Below are 23,818 nucleotides of genomic sequence, written 5' to 3'. Positions count from 1 at the left end.
GAATAGTTCTGCTCATTTTATTTGGAAATGATAGAGGATGGCAGACACATATGTGACTCATATGCCTGGCACAAGTTGATGGTCAGTAGACACCTGTTGAACAGTTTGGGGAGGGCTCATTCATCATCTAGGAGATCCTCACCCACTGTGAGGATAGAGATTTCCATAGGAGGAATTATATAGCTTATGGACTCAAGGTGTCTTGAAGCCCTGTTTAGGGATTCTGTCTCTCTTTTCCTCCCTGACTTTAAGATGCAGCCAACTTGTATGAATGACCCCTGCAGACTTCCTGTAAGGACAGGTCATATGGGTAGAAGAGACAATGCATGAGCCTGTAAGCCCTACTCATTAACTCTGCTTGCTCTTACGTGTGTTGGGATCTACCTCTTGAACTCACTCCTGAGTACTTGGGCCACCCCAACAGTCTTGAGTGATCCTGCCTGTAGGATTATAGGCTCAAGTCCAATCATCCACAAACCAAAAACTTAAACAGCAAATTCCAAGTGTACCTTACTCTTGAGCAGGGTGGGGGCGGGGGGGGGGGGGTGGTGGGTGGTGGTGGCGGGAACCCACATGGAATTTTTAGGTATATGCAGATTTTCAGTGATCAAAAATGGCTACCATTGGGACTTCCCTGGCAGCCCAGTGGTTAAGATTTCTCCTGCTAATGCAGGGAGTGGGGATTTGATCCCTGGTTGGGGAGCTAAGATCCCACATGCCTTGTGGCCAAAAAAACAAAACATAAAACAGAAGCAATACTGTAACAAATTCAGTAGAGACTTTAAAATGGTCTATATCCAAAAAAAATTTTTTTTAATGGCTACTATTTTAAAGCCCCAATGTCATTTCTTCTGTAAAGCTTTGTGTGAGCTTTATGCCCACTATGCCTCCATCAGATTTTGAACCTACTTCTACTGTTGTTCAGTCACTAAGTCATGTCTGACTCTTTGCAACCCCATGGATGGCAGCACACCAGGCCTCCCTGTCCCTCACTATCTCCTGGAGTTCACCCAAGTTCATGTCCAGTGAATTGGTGATGCTATCCAACCATCACATCCTCTGCCACCCTCTTCTCCTTTTGCCTTCAATCCTTCCCAGCATCATGGTCTTTTCCAGTGAGTCGGCTCTTTGAATCAGGTGGCCAAAGTATTGGAGCTTTAGCTTCAGTCCTTCGAATGCATGCATATTAAGGGTTGATTTCCTTTAGAATTGACTGGTTTGATCTCCTTGCAGTCCAAGGGACTCTCCAAAGTCTTCTCCAGCAGCACAATTCAAAAGCATCGATTCTTCGGTATTCAGCCTTCTTTACAGTCCAACTCTCACATCTGTACCTACTACTGGAAAGACCACAGCTTTGACTATTAGACATTTGTCAGCAAAGTGATGTCTTTCCTTTTTAATATACTGTCTATGTTTGTCATAGCCTTCTATTACAAGCTGAAAATATTATACAGTAGTAACAGGATTTCATGAAATCCTCTTTGAGGGTATTCCCTAGTACTGTGCCTGACACACGGTGGGTCCTCCAGCATTTATAGAATAAATGAATGCACGTTACAGTCATTTTTCTGTGGAAACAAAGCATGGGCTAACTTTAGAGAAAAAAACAGCAATTATGCTAAAGAACTGACTAGGGACTTCTTTCACCTCCCTGTTTGTCTCAGAAGAGGACATTTTTCTGTGAGGCAGGTACTTGGCCTCTTCTGTAGTTGCCACAGTGGCTTGGAGGGCCCCTGGAAGCCAGAACCTTCTCCTTTCCCATGCCCCATCAGAGCACGCTGGTCTGAGCACAGGTCCTGGGGCTCTAGGCACACATTCTGCAAAAATATCTCTCTCTCCAGCATGAGACCCAAGAATGACTGAGCATGACTCAGTGAGAGCCCAGGGAAAGTGAGGGCTGCTGTGGTTTCTCCTCTTCCTGTGGAAAGATCAGTTGATCCTGAGCCTGGGCTTCCCATGGGTGTGGGCTGCTAGCCTGATGCCTCTGCTCTTTTCACTTGGCTCTTTCCTCAGGGCCAGGATGACACCTTAGGGGACTCACATCTGAATCATATCAGGAGGTCAACAGGCAGGAAATGAGAGGTGAGTGCAGATATCCTTTCCCCCAGCTGAATGGATAACAGACCTGGTAGTCATAATAACCAGCAGCCCTTGGGCATGTCCGGTATGCCAGCCACTGTGTGGAGGGCTGCAATGCACAGTAAATGTTCACTCTTCCTGTTATTGAGTGCTTACTCTGTACCAGACACTATTCCAAGAACTTCAGAAGTATTAACTGTTTTAATCCTTAGCACAATCCCATGAGATAGGTTCTGTTATTACCATCACCATTTTACAGGTAAGAAAACCAAAGCAGGGAAAGAGTGATTAACTTGCTCAAGGTCACAGAGCTGCAATATGGTGGAGAGGACTTTGAACTCAGGCAGCCTGGCTTCAGAGCCCATTCAACTACTTAAATATTCAAGTGGTGGCTCAGACGGTAAAGAATCTGCCTGCAGCCCAATCTGCCTAGGTTTGATCCCTGGGTTGGGAAGATCCCCTGGAGGAGGGCATAGCAACCCACTCCAGTGTGCTTGCCTGGAGAATCCCCATGGACAGAGGAGCCTGGTGGGCTACAGTCTATAGGGTCACACAGAGTTGGACATGACTGGGCAACTAAGCATAGCACAGCAAACCTTGCAAAAGTCCTTGCAGTGGTTACTATTCCTCCCATTTTGCAGATGAGGAAGCTGAAGTTCTAAGGTTCTTAAATGACCAGGATGAGATATAGAAGCAATTAACTAGAAAGGACGTGAATTTATTCTGGTTCCAGAGCCTGAGCACATTCCCCAGCATCATGCAGAGCTGAAGCTCAAATTGGTTCTCTAACAGGAAATATTTACAAATTACTAGAAGGGCAGCATGGTTAGGATCTGTTCTTGAGAGATGCCAGGGCTACTGATTTTGTCCCTTTAGGATCTGCTATCCTCAGAATGACTGCTGCTACCACCCACAACAGGCCAAATGTCCCTCCTCAAAACCCTCACAAATAGGTGAGCGGTTCTGGCTCCCGGCTCCAGCCAGCATGTCTCTCTGAAACTCATTTCAGCACCCAGAAAGGAACTCAAGGACCAGGACATAGACTCTATCTGTGCTTCAACTATGGCTCTAAACTCATGCCAAATGAGGGGGTTGCCAAATGAGGACCCCTGCCCCGACCACCACCACCACGTGTGTAGTACTTTCCCTCTAAGTCCCAGTCTCCTCTGTTCTTTATTAAGGAGTGAAAATGGATAGCTGCCTTTTCAGGTGCCTAGTCCAAGTGCAAAATGATTCTAAGGACTAAAATCTGTAATTACTATTTGACAGGCTTGAGCAATGCCTGGTCTGTGGGAGGGTGTCCACAATGAAGATGAGAAGGAGCCACTTACTTACTTCTTGCCGGTGGGGGAACCATACTCTCCTTGATTCCCCTCCAGGCATGTGGTTCAAGTTATCTTGGCCAGTAACAGCAACTGGGGCCCAAGCTGCACTGGGTCCACAGGAAACTTCACAAAGGTTTAGGCATGGAAAGCATTTGGAGCTGTGTCGGTCTCAGCCATGGGGACAAGTGGGGTGCAGCCAGCAACCCCACTCTCAGCTGCCAGAGTGCAGGCAGAGGGCCTGCCTCCTTCCAGAAGGCATTTCCAATAAAGGAGATACATTTCCTTCATTTAGAAAGAAAACAATTCCAGATTGACAATGTCACAGCGTTTTTCAAGAGAAGAAGGAAACCATCTCCAAATGTCCTCAGTGAGCTCCTCTGGTGCATCTATGGATGAGGCTGGCATGGGGAGGGAGGTGTGAATTTACATGGAAAGTGAAAGGAGACCCCACAATTCCACCATCAGAACCTCCCTCCACCAGCTAAACGAGGCTTGTTTGGCTACATCATAGGCTATTAGGGCTTGAGGAGACAAAAAGGGCACTCTCCCTGTTTTGCAGATGAGAACACAAAGCCCAGGGATTCCAAAGAACTCGACCAGCAGTTAGGACAGAGCTGCAGCCAGAACCTGTAACTCCTAATCCCAGTCCAGGGTGTTTTCTGGCATATTCCCTTCCATACAACCATCGCAACTGAACACACATCTACTCATGTGTAGCTGATGCTTGAAAGCAATGGTTCTCAAACTGGATGCATGTTATAAATGCCTGGTGAGCTTTGAAAGAACACCAGTAACACCTAGGAGTCATACCCTGAGACTTGTATTTAGTGGGCCTGGCATGAGGCCCCAACACAGGTATTTCTAAAAGCTCTCCAGATGACATGTACAGGATTGAGAGCCCAAGATTGAGAGCCAGTACTTTAAGGAATATAAAGGTGAAAACAATGTGTTCTCTTTCTTCTAGAAATTCAGAGGGACTGGGGAATATATAAATAACATCCAAGCCCCCATGCAAGATGCTATAGATTGTCTAACAAAAATACAAATCTTGACTAACATTTTTCCGCAGAAGGTTAATCCAAGTAAATACTACTGTTTTTATTCCACCTGAGCAAAGCTTGCTCCCCTTTTCAGGCCAATCTCAAATCACCCCTCCTCCATCAAATGTTTTTAACAAGACCCAAAGACAGTTGGCATACCTCTTCTCTGAACTCCTATACTGCCTACAAACTGTAGGTAAATGACTCAGCACCAAGTTACATTTGATTTCTATTGTTATGCTGTAGTTATCATGAAATGGAAACTTCCATTTCTTCAGTGTATACTAGGTGCCAGCAATTCTGCTTTTTGCTTTCTGTACATTGCCACAAATATTCCCAGGAGCTCCATAAAGAGGGCATCAATATAGCTGTTGCATAGATTGAGAAAGTGAGGCTCAGAAATGTTAAGTATCTTGCCCCAAACCAGCTAGCTAGTAAGGACATATGAAGCTGCAAGCCTTAAAAGTTCTTTCAAATGCATCATTTTATGTTAAATATAAACACTATTCCTTTATTATAACATGTACTACTAATATGTTACTCTGCAAGCTGTAAACTTCTTTGTTCATTCTATTCTTTAATCCTGACTATAGCTCTACCTCTTGAGAAACCTATATGCAGGTCAGGAAGCAACAGTTAGAACTGGACATGCAACAACAGACTGGTTCCAAATAGGAAAAGGAGTACGTCAAGGCTGTATACTGTCACCCTGCTTATTTAACTTATATGCAGAGTACATCATGAGAAACTCTGGGCTGGAAGAAGCACAAGCTGGAATCAAGATTGCCAGGAGAAATATCAGTAACCTCAGATATGCAGATGACACCACCCTTATGGCAGAAAGTGAAGAGGAACTAAAAAGCCTCTTCATGAAAGTGAAAGAGGAGAGTGTAAAACTTGGCTTAAAGCTCAACATTCAGAAAATGAAGATCATGGCATCTGGTCCCATCACTTTATGGGAAATAGATGGGGAAACAGTGGAAACAGTGTCAGATTTTATTTTTGGGGGGGTTCCAAAATCACCGCAGACGGTGACTGCATTCACGAAATTAAAAGACACTCCTTGGAAGGAAAGTTATGACCAACCTAGATAGCATATTGAAAAGCAGAGACATTACTTTGCCAACAAAGGTCCATCTAGTCAAGGCTATGGTGTTTCCAGTGGTCATGTGTGGATGTGAGAGTTGGACTGTGAAGAAAGCTGAGCGCTGAAGAATTGATGGTTTTGAACTGTGGTGTTGGAGAAGACTCTTGAGAGTCCCTTGGACTGCAAGGAGATCCAACCAGTCCATTCTGAAGGAGATCAGCCCTGGGATTTCTTTGGAAGGAATGATGCTAAAGCTGAAACTCCAGTACTTTGGCCACCTCATGCGAAGAGTTGACTCACTGGAAAAGACTCTGATGCTGGGAGGGATTGAGGGCAGGAGGAGAAGGGGACGACAGAGGCTGAATGGCATCGCTGACTCGATGGACATGAGTTTGAGTGAACTCTAGGGGTTGGTGATGGAGAGGGAGGCCTGGCGTGCTGCGATTCATAGGGTTGCAAAGAGTCAGACACAACTGAGCGACTGAACTGAACTGAACTGATAGCTCTGCAGTCAGCTTTATTTGACAAGCAAGGGAATTAAGTCTGAAAAATTAGATAGAAGCTCAGGATCCCATGGCCTAGCCAGAAACCCAACTATTTTGATTGCGAGTGCAGAACTATTTCTACTCCTGTCATATACCATGTGTCAAGCTTTGTTCCTTGTTCACCTAAAGTCCCATAAGGGTAAAGACTGTGTTTTTATGTTTCTCCTGTATTCCCCATATGTACCAGATATGCAGCCTGTGCCTATATTAATTGATTTGCCAAGAAGTAGCAAGCATATCCTCATGAGGCATCCCGTCCCTAAGGACATGAATAACAGAATGCTTGCAGTACTCTGGGGACTGGAAAGAACTGCTGAGGAGGCATGACTGGTTTTTTCTAGTGCTATGACTAAGTCATGTTCTTTTTTTTTTTTTTTTTTAAAAGCCTTCCAGTCACTGTTTATGAAGGTATGATTCTCAACTATCTGCATCAATAGAAACAAAAAACTAATGTGAATTAAGTGACCTGCTTAAGATCATGAAATGAACCAATAGAAGAGAGAAAATTTCCATCTGCCTCCCTCCAAAGTCTCTGATTTGAATCCAAGTCACCTACCTATGGCATAGCAGTGTTTTTCACGTATGAAGTCAGAGCTGACCTCATTTCCCAAAGGATTCCGAGTGGTTTGCAATATGAATAGATACAAGTAAAGATAAAATATAAACAAATGAAGATAACCAAAGATGGAAAAAAGGGGGGAAAAAAGGTCAAGGAAAATATTTTATTAGAGAAGAAACATTGCCTAAAGCCCAAAACACTGCAGTGCATTTAAAATTGATCTTCTTCCATGTGTGGAGTTCAGTTGATGAGGTATTTTTAAGGGCTCAGTAATTCCTCTGGGGCTTTACTCCATGCCAGATATTGACCCAGAAGTATGATTAAAGCAATCAAACTGTAGAATTTATCCCCAGGATGTGATCAACACACTGTATTTATGCATCTGTGGTTAAAAGGGAAATCTGTCCTCCGAGACTCATGTTGCCAAAAGACCACGTCAATGCTTTGTGCAGAACAGAATTTTTATTTCAACAACTCTGAATCATGTCCATTCATTCGTTTAGAAAGTATTGTGACAATAAGTCATCTGCCAGGAACTGGGAAATGCACTAGAAATTCAAAGTCACATAAGACATGGACTCTTTCCCACAGGGCTTCTCAGTCAAGAGGAACAAACAAAATTTATAAGCCTCTCGGCTTATAAATTACCAACACAACTGTAATAAGACTCTAGAGGTGTCTATAAGGGGTGTAAATGCAGGAATGGGGACAACCACTTCACTGAGATTATCTGTTGTTTCTTATCTTCTAACACAATCTAATTACAAGGACACTGGGGTTCTGGGTGGAAGGGGCCATCCTCAGTAAAGCGTTGACTTGCTGAACAGCCCAGTATTTCTGATCTGCATGGATAGGCAGGCAAAAGGCAGCAGTTTCAGCTTAAAAATGATGGCCAGCAGGAAGAAGCTGGAAGAATGTAAAGGAATGCTGTGGCAAATATTTTTATCTAGATTATTGAGGCTGGTTTCTTGGCATGGCATAAGTGTTTTATTCTTGGCAATTCTCCGTATGATAAAGACATGTTCAAAATCAAATTCAACTTTCTAAAATGTTTCTTGAATGCATCCATCCAAGCCACCTATGATCACATTTAAATAAAAAATCTACCATCTTGAGAGAGATAAGAAATGATGTGTATGCAGTTATTAGAACAAAAAAACTGGAACCTAGTGACAAAAGTAATCAAATATCTTAATTCTTTGGATCTCTGGTGAGGACTCAAAAATTGGGAGCAACCTCTTCTGGCTGAAGAAAATGTTAATGGTTATAAAAAATTTAGTACAAATACTGAAGAATTTACAAAGCAACAGTTGCAAAAGCAACGTGCATATGGAACTTACTGTGGGGGGCAGTCCTAAGATGGCAGAGGAATAGGATGGGGAGATCACTTTCTCCCCCACAAATTCATCAAAAGGACGTTTAAATGCTGAGTAAATTTCACAAAACAACTTCTGAATGCCGGCAGAGGACATCAGGCACCCAGAAAAGCAGCCCATTTTCTTCTAAAGGAGATGTTTTATCAATGGTGCTGTATAGAAGGAAAAGTCTTGAGACTACTGTAAAAATAAGACTGAAAACCAGAAGAAGGAGGCTTAAGTCCAAATCCTGAGAACACCAGAGAACTCCTGACTCCAGGGAACATTAATCAATAGGAGCTCATCAAACGCATCCAAACCTACACTGAAACCAAGCACCACCCAAGGGCCAACAAGTTCCAGAGCAAGACATACCATGAAAATTCTCCAGCAACACAGGAACATAGCGCTGAGCTTCAGTATACAGGCTGCCCAAAGTTACTCCAAAACCATTGACATCTCATAACTCATTACTGGACACTTAATTGCACTCCAGAGAGAAGAAATCCAGCTCCACCCACCAGAACACCGACACAAGCTTCTATAACCAAGAAATCTTAACAAGCCACCCGTACAACCCCACCCACAGTGAGGAAACTCCACAATAAACAGAACTCCACAAACTGCCAGAATACAGAAAGGCCACCCCAAACTCAGCAATATAAACAAGATGAAGAGATAGAGGAATACCCAGCAGATAAAGGAACAGGATAAATGCCCACCAAACCAAACAAAAGAGGAAGAGATAGGGAATCTACCTGATAAAGAATTCTGAATAATGATAGTGAAAATGATCCAAAATCTTGAAATCAAAATGGAATCACAGATAAATAGCCTGGAGACAAGGATTGAGAAGATGCAAGAAAGGTTTGACAAGGACCTAGAAGAAATAAAAAAGAGTCAATATATAATGAGTAATGCAATAAATGAGATCAAAAACACTCTGGAGGCAACAAATAGTAGAATAACGGAGGCAGAAGATAGGTTAGTGAAGTGGAAGATAGAATGGTAGAAATAAATGAATCAGAGAGGAAAAAAGAAAAACGAATTAAAAGAAATGAGGACAATCTCAGAGACCTCAAGGACAATATTAAACGCCCCAACATTCGAATCATAGGAGTCCCAGAAGAAGACAAAAAGAAACACCATGAGAAAATACTTGATGATATAATAGTTGAAAACGTCCCTAAAATGGGGAAGGAAATATTCACCCAAGTCCAAGAAACCCAGAGAATCCCAAACAGGATAAACGCAAGGCGAGACACCCTAAGACACATATTAATCAAATTAACAAAGATCAAACACAAAGAAAAAAATATTAAAAGCAGCAAGGGAAAAACAACAAATAATACACAAGGGGATTCCCATAAGGATAACAGCTGATCTTTCAATAGAAACTCTTCAGGTCAGGAGGGAATGGCAAGACATACTTAAAGTGATGAAAGAAAATAACCTACAGCCCAGATTACTGTACCCAGCAAGGATCTCATTCAATTATGAAGGAGAAATCAAAAGCTTTACAGACAAGCAAAAGCTGAGAGAATTCAGCACCACCAAATCAGCTTTCCAACAAATGCTAAAGGATCTTCTCTAGACAGGAAACACAAAAAGGGTGTATAAACTCAAAGCCAAAACAATAAAGTAAATGGCAACAGGATCATACTTATCAATAATTACCTTAAACATAAATGGGTTGAATGCCCCAACCGAAAGACAAAGACTGGCAGAATGGAAACAAAAACAAGACCCCTATATATGTTGTCTACAAGAGACCCACCTCAAAACAAGGGACACATACAGACTGAAAGTGAAGGGCTGGAAAAAGATATTCCACACAAATAGAGACCAAAAGAAAGCAGGAGTAGCAATACTCATATCAGACAAAATAGACTTTAAAACAAAGGCTGTAAAAAGAGACAAAGAAGGACATTACATAATGATCAAAGGATCAATCCAAGAAGAAGATATAACAATTATAAATACATATGCACCCAACATAGGAGCACCACAATATGTAAGACAAATGCTAACAAGTATGAAAGAGGAAATTAACAATAACACAATAATAGTGGGAGATTTTAATACCCAACTCACACCTATGGATAGATCAACTAAACAGAAAATTAACAAGGAAACACAAACTTTAAACGATACAATAGACCAGTTAGACCTAATTGATATCTATAGGACATTTCACCACAAAACAATGAATTTCACCTTTTTCTCAAGCCCACATAGAACCTTCTCCAGGATAGAACACATCCTGGGCCATAAATCTAGCCTTGCTAAATTCAAAAAAATAGAAATCATTCCAAGCATCTTTTCTGACCACAATGCAGTAAGATTAGATCTCAATTACAGGAGAAAAACTATTAAAAATTACAACATATGGAGGCTGAACAACACGCTGCTGAATAACCAACAAATCACAGAAGAAATCAAAAAAGAAAGCAAAATATGCATAGAAACAAATGAAAATGAAAACACAACAACCCAAAACCTGTGGGACACTGTAAAAGCAGTACTAAGGGGAAAGTTCATAGCAATACAGGCATACCTCAAGAAACAAGAAAAAAAATCAAATAAATAACCTAACTCTACACCTAAAGCAACTAGAAAAGGCAGAAATGAAGAACCCCAGGGTTAGTAGAAGGAAAGAAATCTTAAAAATTAGGGCAGAAATAAATGCAAAAGAAACAAGGGAGACCATAGCAAAAATCAACAAAGCCAAAAGCTGGTTCTTTGAAAGAATAAATGAAATTGACAAACCATTGGCCAGACTCATCAAGAAACAAAGGGAGAAAAATCAAATCAATAAAATTAGAAATCAAAATGGAGAGATCACAACAGACAACACAGAAATACAAAGGATTATAGGAGATTACTATCAGCAATTATATACAAATAAAATGGACAACTTGGAAGAAATGGACAAATTCTTAGAAAGTACAACTTTCCAAAACTGAACCAGGAAGAAATAGAAAATCTTAACAGACCCATCACAAGCACAGAAATTGAAACTGTAATCAGAAATCTTCCAGCAAACAAAAGCCCGGGTCTAGATGGCTTCACAGCTGAATTCTACCAAAAATTTAGAGAAGAGCTAACACCTATCCTACTCAAAACTCTTCCAAAAAATTGCAGAGGAAGGTTAACTTCCAAATACATTCTATGAGGCCACCATCACCCTAATACACAAATCTGACAAAGACGCCACAAAATAAGAAAACTACAGGCCAATATCACTGATGAACATAGATGCAGATATCCTTAACAAAATTCTAGCAATCAGAATCCAACAACACATTAAAAAGATCATACACCATGACCAAGTGGGCTTTATCCCAGGGATGCAAGGATTCCTCAATATCCACAAATCAATCAGTGTAATACACCACATTAACAAATTGAAAAATAAAAGCCATATGATTATCTCAATAGATGCAGAGAAAGCCTTTGACAAAATTCAACATCCATTTATGATAAAAACCCTCCAGAAAGCAGGAATAGAAGGAACATACCTCAACATAATAAAAGCTATACATGACAAACCCACAGCAAACATTATCCTCAATGGTGAAAAATTGAAAGCATTTCCCCTAAAGTCAGGAACCAGACAAGGGTGCCCACTTTCACCACTACTATTCAATGTAGTTTTGGAAGTTTTGGCCACAGCAATCAGAGCAGAAAAAGAAATGAAAGGAATCCAAATTGGAAAAGAAGAAGTAAAACTCTCACTCTTTGCAGATGACATGATCTTCTACATAGAAAACCCTAAAGACTCCACCAGAAAATTACTAGAGCTAATCAATGAATATAGTAAAGTTGCAGGATATAAAATCAACACACAGAAATCCCTTGCATTCCTATACAGTAAGAATGAGAAATTAAGAAAACAATCCCATTCACCATTGCAAAGAAAAGAATAAAATACTTAGGAATATATCTACCTAAGAAACTAAAGACCTATATATAGAAAACTATAAAACACTGGTGAAAGAAATCAAAGAAGACACTAATAGGTGGAGAAATATACTGTGTTCATGGATCAGAAGAATCAATATAGTGAAAATGAGTATACTACCCAAAGAAATCTATAGATTCAATGCAATCCCTATCAAGCAACCAACGGTATTTTTCACAGAGCTAGAACAAATAATTTCACAATATGTATGGAAATTCAAAAAACCTCGAATAGCCAAAGAAATCTTGAGAAAGAAGAATGGAACTGGAGGAATCAACCTGCCTGACTTCAGGCTCTAATACAAAGCCACAGTCATCAAGACAGTATGGTATTGGCACAAAGACAGAAATATAGATCAATGGAACAAAATAAAAAGCCCAGAGATAAATTCACGCACCTATGGACACCTTATCTTTGACAAGGAGGCAAGAATATACAATGGAGAAAAGACAATCTCTTTAAAAAGTGGTGTTGGGGAAACTGGTCAACCACTTGTAAAAGAATGAAACTAGAACACTTTCTAACACCATACACAAAAATAAACTCGAAACGGATTAAAGATCTAAACATTGTAAAGATCTAATCTATACAACTCCTAGAGGAGAACATAGGCAAACACTCTCCGACATACATCACAGCAGGATCCTCTATGACCCACCTCCCAGAATATTGGAAATAAAAGCAAAAATAAACAAATGGGACCTAATTAAAATTAAAAGCTTCTGCAGAACAAAGGAAACGATAAGCAAGGTGAAAAGACAGCCTTCAGAATGGGAGAAAATAATAGCAAATGAAGCAACTGACAAAGAATTAATCTGAAAAATAGACAAGCAACTCCTACAGCTCAATTCCAAAAAAATAAACAACCCAATCAAAAAATGGGCCAAAGAATTAAATAGACATTTCTCCAAAGAAGACATACAGATGGCTAACAAACACATGAAAAGATGCTCAACATCACTCATTATCAGAGAAATGCAAATCAAAACCACTATGAGGTACCATTTCACGCCAGTCAGAATGGCTGCGATCCAAAAGTCTACAAGCAATACATGCTGGAGAAGGTGTGGAGAAAAGGGAACACTCTTACACTGTTGGTGGGAATGCAAACTAGTACAGCCACTATGGAGAACAGTGTGGAGATTCCTTAAAAAACTGGAAATAGAACTGCCTTATGATCCAGCAATCCCACTGCTAGGCATACACACCGAGGAAACCAGAATTGAAAGAGACACGTGTACCCACAATGTTCATTGCACCACTGTTTATAATAGCCAGGACATGGAAGCAACCTAGATGTCCATCAGCAGACGAATGGATAAGAAAGCCATGGTACATATACACAATGGAGTATTACTCGGCCATTAAAAAGAATACATTTGAATCAGTTCTAATGAGGTGGATGAAACTGGAGCCTATTATACCGAGTGAAGTAAGCCAGAAAGAAAAACACCAATACAGTATACTAACGCATATATATGGAATTTAGAAAGATGGAGACAGCAAAAGAGACACAGATGTATAGAATAGTCTTTTGGACTCTGTGGGAGAGGGAGAGGGTTGAATGATTTGGGAGAATGGCATTGAAACATGTATAATATCACATGTGAAGCAAATTGCTAGTCCAGGTTCGATGCAGGATACAGGATGCTTGGGGCTGGTGCACTGGGATGACCCAGAGGGATGGTACAGGGACGGAGGTGGGGAGGGGGGTTCAGGCTTGGGAACATATGTACACCCGTGGTGGATTCATGTTGATGTATGACAAAGCCAATACAATATATTTAAAAAAAAAATTGTACCTAAGAACAGATTGGTTTACTAATTTACCTTCTCTAGTCAAAACAATTCATGTTAGAAAAAAATTCAATAAAACAGTTTGTACTTTTTCTGTTAAAAAAAAAAGAAAGAAAAGAGAAATGTAAGCTTAAAAAAAAAAAAAAAGGAGGAACTTACTATGATTGATTCCAGCATATGTGTCTGGAGAACTCCCAAAGCAGAGCTTCATGGAAAATTGATACAAGCCTAATGTTAGCTCAAGGCATATGATAAGTTTTTCCTGTAGAAGCAAAAGCAGGTAAGGTAACTTTTAAAGATACTAATAGAAAATTTATCCTTGCATTAACTCATAGGTTGGAAGTTGGAAAAAAAACAAAACAAAAAAACTTTATCAGTTTGGTTCAGTCACTCAGTTGTGTCCGACTCTTGCGACCCCATGAACAGCACACCAGGCCTCCCTGTCCATCACCAACTCCTGGAGTTCACCCAAACCAATGTCCATCTAGTCGATGATGCCATCCAGCCATCTCATCCTCTGTCATCCCCTTCTCCTCCTGTCCCGAATCCCTCCCAGCATCAGAGTCTTTTCCAATGAGTCAACTCTTTGCGTGAGGTGGCCAGAGTACCAGAGTTTCAACTTTAGCATCATCCCTTCCAAAGAAATCCCAGGGCTGATCTCCTTCAGAATGGACTGATTGGATCTCCTTGCAGTCCAAGGGACTCTCAAGAGTCTTCTCCAACACCACAGTTCAAAAGCATCAATTATTTGGCGCTCAGCTTTCTTTATAGTCCAACTCTCACATCCATACATGACCACAGGAAAAACCATAGCCTTGACTAGATGGACCTTTGTTGGCAAAGTAATGTCTCTGCTTTTGAATATGCTGTCTAGGTTGGTCATAACTTTCCTTCCAAGGAGTATGTGTCTTTTAATTTCATGGCTGCAATCACCATCTGCAATGATTTTGGAGCCCCCAAAAGTAAAGTCAGCCACTGTATCCACTGTTTCCCCATCCATCTGCCATGAAGTGATGGGACCGGATGCCATGATCTTCATTTTCTGAATGTTGAGCTTTAAGCCAACTTTTTCACTCTCCTCTTTCACTTTCATCAAGAGGCTCTTTAGCTCTTTTTCACTTTCTGCCATAAGGGTGGTGTCATCTGCATATCTGAGGTTATTGATAATTCTCCCGGCAATCTTGATTTCAGCTTGTGCTTCCTCCTAGCCCAGCATTTCTCATGATGTACTCTGCATATAAGTTAAATAAGCACGGTGACAATATACAGCCTTGATGTACTCCTTTTCCTATTTGGAACCAGTCTGTTGTTCCATGTCCAGTTCTAACTGTTGCTTCCTGACCTGCATACAGATTTCTCAAGAGGCAGGTCAGGTGGTCTGGTATTCCCATCTCTTTCAGAATTTTCCACAGTTTATTGTGATCCACACAGTCAAAGGCTTTGGCATAGTCAATAAAGCAGAAATATATATTGTTCTGGAACTCTCTTGCTTTTTCGATGATGCATCGGATGCTGGCAATTTTATCTCTAGTTCTTCTGCCTTTCTAAAGCCAGCTTGAACATCTGAAAGTTCACAGTTCATGTATGGCTGAAGCCTGGCTTGGAGAATTTTGAGCATTACTTTACTAGCGTGTGAGATGAGTGCAATTGTGTTTAGTTTGAGCATTCTTTGGCATTGCCTTTCTTTGGGATTGGAATAAAAACTGACCTTTTCCAGTCCTATGGCCACTGCTGAGTTTTCCAAATTTGCTGGCATAATGAGTGCAGCACTTTCACAGTATCATCTTTCAGGATTTGAAATAGCTCAACTGGAATTAAGAATTACTGAATACTAGGTATATCAGGGAATCAGATAAAGTGGAGAATTTTAAAGAGAAGTGTGCACACTGTGACCAAAAACTAAGCTACCAGGAACTAGAAAGGCTGACCCTATGACTTAAGTATCTATGAGAGATAACACTGCATTAAGAGTACAGGCCACAGGGGAACCAGACCCCTGGGGTTAGAATCCCAGATCCTCCACTGTATGTCTCTGGTCAGATGACTGACCGTTCTCTCACTTGAATATGGGGAAAATAATGACACCTACCTCACTAGGTTGTGAAGACTGAGTGACATAATGCCTGTGAGGCTTAGCATAATAACAGCACTTCAGTTCAGTTCAGTTCAGTCGCTCAGTCATGTCCGACTCTCTGCGACCCCATAAATCACAGCACGACAGGCCTTCCTGTCCATCACCAACTCCTAGAGTTCACTCACTCATGTCCATCGAGTCAGCGATGCCATCCAGCCATCTCATCCTCTGTCGTCCCCTTCTCCTCCTGTCCCCAATCCCTCCCAGCATCAGAGTCTTTTCCAATAATTCAACTTTTCGCATGAGGTGGCCAAAGTACTGGAGTTTCAGCTTTAGCATCATTCCCTCCAAAGAAATCCCAGGGCTGATCTCCTTCAGAATGGACTGGTTGGATCTCCTTGCAGTCCAAGGGACTCTCAAGAGTCTTCTCCAACACCACAGTTCAAAAGCATCAATTCTTCGGCGCTCAGCCTTCTTCACAGTCCAACTCTCACATCCATACACGACCACAGGAAAAACCATAGCCTTGACTAGACGGACCTTTTTGGCAAAGTAATGTCGCTGCTTTTGAATATGCTATCTAGGTTGGACATAACTTCCTTCCAAGGAGTAAGTGTCTTTTAATTTCGTGGCTGCAGTCACCATCTGCAGTGATTTTGGAGCCCAAAAAGATAAAATCTGACACTGTTTCCACTGTTTCCCCTGTTTCCCCATCTATTTCCCATGAAGTGATGGGACCGGATGCTATGATCTTCGTTTTCTGAATGTTGAGCTTTAAGCCAACTTTTTCACTCTCCACTTTCACTTTCATCTGGTTACTAATTGTTAAAAAATAATTCAGCTGTTGTATCATAAGCATTCTCTCATATAATTCTCACAACCCTGCGTGGAATGTCCAATGATCCTCATTTTCATGGCTTGGGGCAGGTAGGTGTTAGCTAAACACCCCATGCGTGATGGGCTTTCTAAATGAAAACCGCACCCTGCCTTCTCCCTCCCCTCCTTTTCCTAGGCAGCCAGACTATTCATAATGTAGATAGTCTTTCACTTGTTTCCCCAAAGTCAGTCTTTCCCATGACTCTCTCCCCATCCTTTCCTCCTTTCTAATTCTCCATGATCCTCAAGCCCCTCCTTTTACCATAAAATATATATTTTTTTGTCATTGGCTTTTGTTGATTAACATTTTTTTCAAATTCTATTCTATTCTAAGTTACTATTAGATATTGGGTATAATCCCCTGTGCTATAGAGTAAGTTATTGTTGCCTATCTATTTTATTATGGTAATTTGGGTCTGTTAATCCCATACCCCTAATTTTTCCCTCCCCCACTCCCTCTCACCTCTGGTAACCAAGTTTGTTTACTATGTCTGAGAGTCTGTTTCTGTTTTATATGTGTATTGATTTGTATAATTTTTTAGATTCCACATGTAAGTTGTATCATACAATTTTTGTCTTTCTCTGTTTGACTTATTTCACTAAATATAATATTCCCTAGGTCTATCCATATTGATGCAAACGGTAATATTCCATCTTTTCTGTGGCTGAGTAATATTCCATATCTTCCTAAGTCAGTCATCTATTGATGGGTCTTTGCATTGTTTCCGTGTCTTGGCTCTTGTCAATAGTGCTTCTCTGAATATTTGGGAGCGTGTATCTGTTCAAATTAAAGCTTTACTTTTTCCAGATACATGCTCAGGTATGGGATTGCTGGATCCCATGATAGCTCTAATTTTTAGTTTTTTAAGGAACCCACATATGGTTTTCCACAGTGGCTGCACCATTTTACATTCCACCAATAGTGTGCAAGGGTTCCCTTTTCTCCACACTCTTCTCAACATTTATGATTTCTATATCTTTTGACGATAGCCATTCTGATTGATGTGAAATACATCATTGTGGCTTTTATTTGCATTTCAATAATAATCAGCAGTGTTGCACATCTTTTCATGTGCCTGTTGGCTATCTGTATGCTTCCTTTGAGAAAATGTCTAAGTCTTCTCCCACTTCTTGATTGGGTTCTTGGTTTTTTCAATATTGACTTGTATGAGCTGTTTCTGTATGTCAGATATTAACCCCTTGGTAGCATCAGTTGAAAAAAATTTTCCCATTCTGTAGGCTATCTTGTTGTTGATGATTTCCTTCACTATGCAAAAAATTGTAAGCTTTATTCGGTTCCATTTGTGTATTTCTTTTGCTTTGGAAGAGTGATCTTAGAAATTATTACTACAATTTATGTGAAAGACTGTTTTGCCTATGTTCCTATCTAGGAGTTTTATGGTGTCAAAGCTTACATTTATATCTTTAAGCCATTTTGAGCTTATTTTTATGTATGGCATAAGGGAATGTTTTAATTTCATTGATGTACACATAGCTGCCCAACTGTCCAAATACCATTTGTTAAGGAGACTGTCTTTTCTCCATTGTATATTATTGCCTCCTTTGTCACAAATAAATTGACTAGAGGTGTGTAGGTTTATTTCTGTACTCTAGATCAATGGCACAGAATGGAGAGTGAAGAAATAAACCTACCTGTATATGTATATATGTATATCTTTTTTGTGCCATGCTGTTTTGATTACTGTAGCTTTGTAGTATAGTGTAAAGTCTGCAAGGGTTATACCTCCAGTAGGCTCTTTTCTCTAGTTTGCTTTGGAAATTCTATGTGGCTCCATAGAAATTTTAGGATTATAGTTCTAGTTCTATGAAAAATCTCATGGGTACTTGATTGTTGTTGTTTAGTCACTAGGTCATGTCCAACTCTTTGCCACCCCATGGGCTATAGTATGCCAGGCTTCCCTGTCCTTCACTACCTCCCAGAGTTTGCTCAAATTCATGTCCATTGAGTTGGCGATGCAATCCATCCATCTCATCTCTGTCACCCTCTTCTCCTCCTACTCTCAATATTTCTGAGCATCAGGGTCTTTTCCAATGAGTTGGCTATTCACATCAGGTGGCCATAGTATTGGAGCTTCAGCATCAGTCCTTCCAATGAATATTCAGGGTTGATTTCCTTTAGGATTCATTGGTTTGATCTCCTTGCAGTCCAAGGGACTTCTCCAGTACCACAGTTTAACAGCACTCAGCCTTCTTTATGGTCCAACTCTCACATCCGTACATGACTACTGGAAAAACCACAACTTTGACTAGACAGACTTTTCTCAGCAAAGTGATGTCTCTGCTTTTTAATACACTGTCTAGGTTTGTCATAGCTTTTCTTCCAAGTAGCAAGTATGTTTTAATTTCACGGCTGCAGTCACCATATCCAGTGACTTCGGAGCCCAAGAAAATAAAATCTGCCACTGTTTCCTTTTTTCCCCTTGTATTTGCAATGAAGATGGGACCATATTCCATGATGTTGGTTTTTTGAATGTTGAGACTTAAGCTAGCTTTTTCACTCTCCTCTTTAATCTTCATCAAGAGGCTCTTTAGTTCCTCTTCCCTTTCTGCCATTAGGGTAGTATCATTTGAGTAGCATATCTGAGATTGTTGATATTTCTCCAAGAAATCTTGATTCCAGTTTCATCCAGCCAGGCATTTTGTATGATATACTCTGTATAGAAATTGAATAAGCAGGTGACAATATACAGCCTTGATGTACCCCTTTCCCAGTTTTGAACCAGTCCATTGTTCTATGCCTGGTTCTAACTGTTGCTTCTTGATCTGCATACAGGTTTCTCAGGAGACAGGTAAGGTGGTCTGGTATTTCCATCTCTTTAAAAATTTTCCACAGTTTGTTGTGATCCACACAAAGGCTTTAGCATAGTCAATGAAGCAGAAGTAGATGGGTTTGTTTTTTTTTTTTTTTTTCTGGAACTCTCTTGCTTTTTCTATGATCCAATGGATGTTGGCAAATTGATGTCTGGTTCCTCTGCCTTTTCAAAATCCAGCTTGTACATCTGGAAGTTCTTGGTTCATGTACAGTTGAAGCCTAGACTGAAGGATTATGAGCATTACCTTGCTAGCATGTGAAATGAGTGCAATTTTTGCAGTAGTTTGAACATTCTTTAGCATTGCTCTTCTTTGGGATTGGAATGAAAACTGACCTTTTCCAGTCCTGTGGCCATTGCTGAGTTTTTCAAATTTGCTGGCATATTGAGTGCAGGACTTTCTCAGCATCATCTTTTAAGATTTGAAATCGCTCCACTGGAATTCCATTACCTGTACTAGCTTTGTTTGTAGTTATGCTTCCTAAGGCCCACTTGATTTCCAGGATGTCTGGCTCTAGATGAGTGACAACACCATTGTGGTTATCCAGATCATTACAACCTGTTTTGTTATTTTGATAGGGTTTGTACTAAATCTATAGATTGCTTTGAATAATATCACTAAAATTAAAAATATTAATTTTTCCAATCTAAGAACTGGGATATATTTCAATCCTCTTTAATTCCCTTTACTAATGTTTTATAGTTTTCAGTGTAAATGTCTTTCACCTCCTTCAGTTCAGTTCAGTCGCTCAGTCGTGTCCGACTCTTTGCAACCCCATGAATCGCAGCACGCCAGGCCTCCCTGTCCATCACCAACTCCCAGAGTTCACTCAGACTCACGTCCATCGATTCAGTGATGCCATCCATCCATCTCATCCTCTGTCGTCCCCTTCTCCTCCTGTCCCCAATCCCTCCCAGCATCAGAGTCTTTCCCAATGAGTCAACTCTTCACATGAGGTGGCCAAAGTACTGGAGTTTCAGCTTTAGCATCATTCCCTCCAAAGAAATCCCAGGGCTGATCTCCTTCAGAATGGAGTGGTTGGATCTCCTTGCAGTCCAAGGGACTCTCAAGAGTCTTCTCCAACACCACAGTTCAAAAGCATCAATTCTTTGGCACTCAGCTTTCTTCACAGTCCAACTCTCACATCCATACATGACCACAGGAAAAACCATAGCCTTGACTAGATGGACCTTTGTTGGCAAAGTAATGTCTCTGCTTTTGAATATGCTATCTAGGTTGGTCATAACCTTCCTTCCAAGGAGTAAGCGTCTTTTAATTTCATGGCTGCAGTCACCATCTGCAGTGATTTTGGAGCCCCCAAAAATAAAACCTGACACTGTTTCCCCATCTATTTCCCATGAAGTGATGGGACCAGATGCCATGATCTTCGTTTTCTGAATATTGAGCTTTAAGCCAACTTTTTCACTCTCTACTTTCACTTTCATCAAGAGGCTTTTGAGTTCCTCTTCACTTTCTGCCATAAGGGTGGTGTCATCTGCATTTCTGAGGTTATTGATATTTCTCCCGGCAATCTTGATTCCAGCTTGTGTTTCTTCCAGTCCAGCGTTTCTCATGATGTACTCTGCATATAAGTTAAATAATCAGGGTGACAATATACAGCCTTGACGTACTCCTTTCCCTATTTGGAACCAGTCTGCTGTTCCATGTCCAGTTCTAACTGTTGCTTCCTGATCTGCATGCAGATTAGCTGAGTTTATTTCTAGGTAGTTTTTTTTATCTAATTTTAAATGAGATTTTTGTATATTTTTGCTTTCTGATATCTCACTATGTGTATAAAAATCCAAGATATTTCTGTTTGTTAATTGTATACTACATTGCTTAATTCATTCATTAGTTTCAGTAGTCCTAGGGTGGAGACTTTAGGGTTCTTTACATAGAGTACCATGTCATCTGAAAATAGTGACAATTTTACCTCTTACCTTCCAATTTAGATATTTTTAATTTAATTTTCTCATCTGATTGCTATAGCTAGTATTTCCCATATTGTATTGAATAGAAGTGTTAAGAGTAGGTATCCATGTTTTGGTTCTGAATTTAGTAGGAAGGCTTTCAGCTTTTCACCATTGAGTATTTTGCTGGCTATGCATGCTCATGCTCAGTCGCTCAGTCATGTCCAACTCTTTGCAACCCCATGAACTGTAGCCTGCCAGGCTCCTCTGTCCATGGGATTATCCTGGCAAGAATACTGGTGTGGGTTGATATTTCCTCCTCCAGGGGATCTTCCTGACCTGGAGATTGAACCTGTGTCTCCTAGGGCTCTTGCATTGGCAGGTGGATTCCTTACCACTGAGCCCCCTGGGAAGCCCAGGGGCTGTGGGTTGTCATAAATAGCCTTTGTTATGTTGAGGTATGTTCCCTCTATATCTACTTTGAGATTTTATCATGAATGACTCTTGAATTTTATCAGAGCCTTTTCTGAATCTATTGACATGATCATGTTTTTGTCTATGTTTTTGTTAATGTGGAGTATCACATTGCTTGATTTGCATATGTTGAAACATTCTTGCAACCCTGGAATGAACTCAACTTGATCATGGTGTATATTCTTTTTATGTTTTTTTTGTTTGTTTGTTTTTTGGATTTGGTTTGCTAGTATGTTGTTGAGGATTTTTGCATCTGTTAATATATTCCTCAAAGATATTAGCTTGTAGTTCTCTTTTATGGTAGTGTCTTGGTCTGGTTTTCTAATGATGGCCTTGTAGAATGATTTGGGAATGTTCCCTCTTCTTCAAGTTTTTGGGAATAATTTGAAAAGAATAGGTACAAGTTCTTATTTATATAATTGGTAGAATTCACCAGTGTATCCCTCCAGTCATGGACATTTGTTTACATATTTTTTAAATTACAGATTCTGTTTTACTTCTAGTGATTGGTCTGTTCAGATTATCTGTTTCTTCTTAAATCACTCCTGACAGACTGAAGGTTGCTAAAAATTTGTCCATTTCGTCTAGACTGTCCAGTTTAGCATGTAAGAGTTTGTGGTATTCTCTTGTGATTTTTCGTATTTCTGTGCTGTCAGTTGTTATTTCTCCTTTGTCATTTTAATTTTAATTATTTGGATCCTATGTCTTTTCTTCTTCAGAAACCTTACTAGAAGTTTGTTAATTTTGTCTTTAGAAAAAAACAGCTCTTGGTTTTTATTGATCTTTTCTATTGGTTTTTACCTCTATTTTTAAAAAATTTACTCTCTAATCTTTTTTAGTTTCCTCTACTGACTTTGGGCTTTGTTCTTTTCCTAGTTCTTTTAGATGGTAGGTTATGTTGTTTTACTTCAGACTAGTTTCTTGAGGAAAATCTGTTTCACTATGAATTACTTAGAACTTCTTTTGTTGCATCCTATAAATTTTGTAAAGTTGTATTTTCATTTTCTTTTGTCTCAGGGTATTTCTTGATTTCTTTGATTTCATCAATGTCCATTGGATTTTTCATAGCATGTTGTTTAATCTCCACATATTTGTTCTTTTCTTCTTTTTCTTTCTGTGGTTGATTTTTAGTTTTGTATTTTTGTGATCAGAAGAGATGCTTGAAATAATTTATATTCTCTTAAATTTTGAGGTTTGTTTTGTGTCCCAGTATGGGGTCTATCCTGGAGTACATTCCATGCAGGCTTCAAAAGAATGTGTATTCTGCTTTCTTTTGGATGTGTTGTCCCTGTTGTTGTTCAGTTGCCAAGGCATGTCTGACTCTTTGTGACCCCATGGACTGCAGCATGCCAGGCCTCCCTGTCCCACACCATCTCCCAGAATGTGCCCAAGTTCATGTCCATTGAATCAGGGATGCCCTCCAACCATCTCATCATCTCTCACCCTCTTCTCCTTCTGCCTTCAATCTTTCCCAGCATCAGAGTGTTTTCCAGAGAGTTGGCTTTTAACATCAGGTGGCCAAAGTATTGGGGCTTCAGCTTTAGTATCAGTCATTCATCAGAATCAATTAGTATTCAGGGTTGATTTTCTTTAGGGTTGACTGGTTTGATCTCCTTGATGTCCAAGGAAATCTCAAGAATCTTCTCCAGCACAACAGTTAGACAGCATCAGTTCTTTAGCGCCTTTACTTTCTTTATGGTCCAACTCTCACATCAGTACATGACAACTGGAAAGACCATGGCTTTGACTATGTGGACCTTTGTAGACAGAGTGATGTCTTTGCTTTTTAATACACTGTTTAGGCTTGTCATTGCATTCCTTCCAAGAAGCAATTGTCTTCTTATTTACTGGCTGTAGTAAAATCTGCAGTGATTTTAGAGCCCAAGAAGAGGAAATCTGTC

At 40.2% G+C, this 23,818-nt stretch overlaps 1 long non-coding RNA gene across 1 annotated transcript in view; it reads left to right on the top strand.

Annotated features, from left to right (window-relative positions):
* The first annotated feature begins 1,945 nt into the window (after positions 1 to 1,945).
* Positions 1,946 to 23,818, top strand: part of LOC139185283 (uncharacterized) — a 53,038-nt gene continuing 31,165 nt past the window's right edge. The window contains exon 1 of the long non-coding RNA XR_011568900.1: positions 1,946 to 2,082. This is a non-coding gene — a long non-coding RNA (uncharacterized lncRNA). The remainder of the gene's footprint in view (positions 2,083 to 23,818) is intronic.

This window comes from Bos indicus, chromosome 10 (assembly GCF_029378745.1).
Source record: "Bos indicus isolate NIAB-ARS_2022 breed Sahiwal x Tharparkar chromosome 10, NIAB-ARS_B.indTharparkar_mat_pri_1.0, whole genome shotgun sequence".
In the NCBI taxonomy this organism is placed as follows: Eukaryota; Metazoa; Chordata; class Mammalia; order Artiodactyla; family Bovidae; genus Bos; species Bos indicus.
The sequence above is the reverse complement of the archived record's forward strand: the minus strand, read 5'-3'. Positions and strand labels throughout refer to the sequence as shown.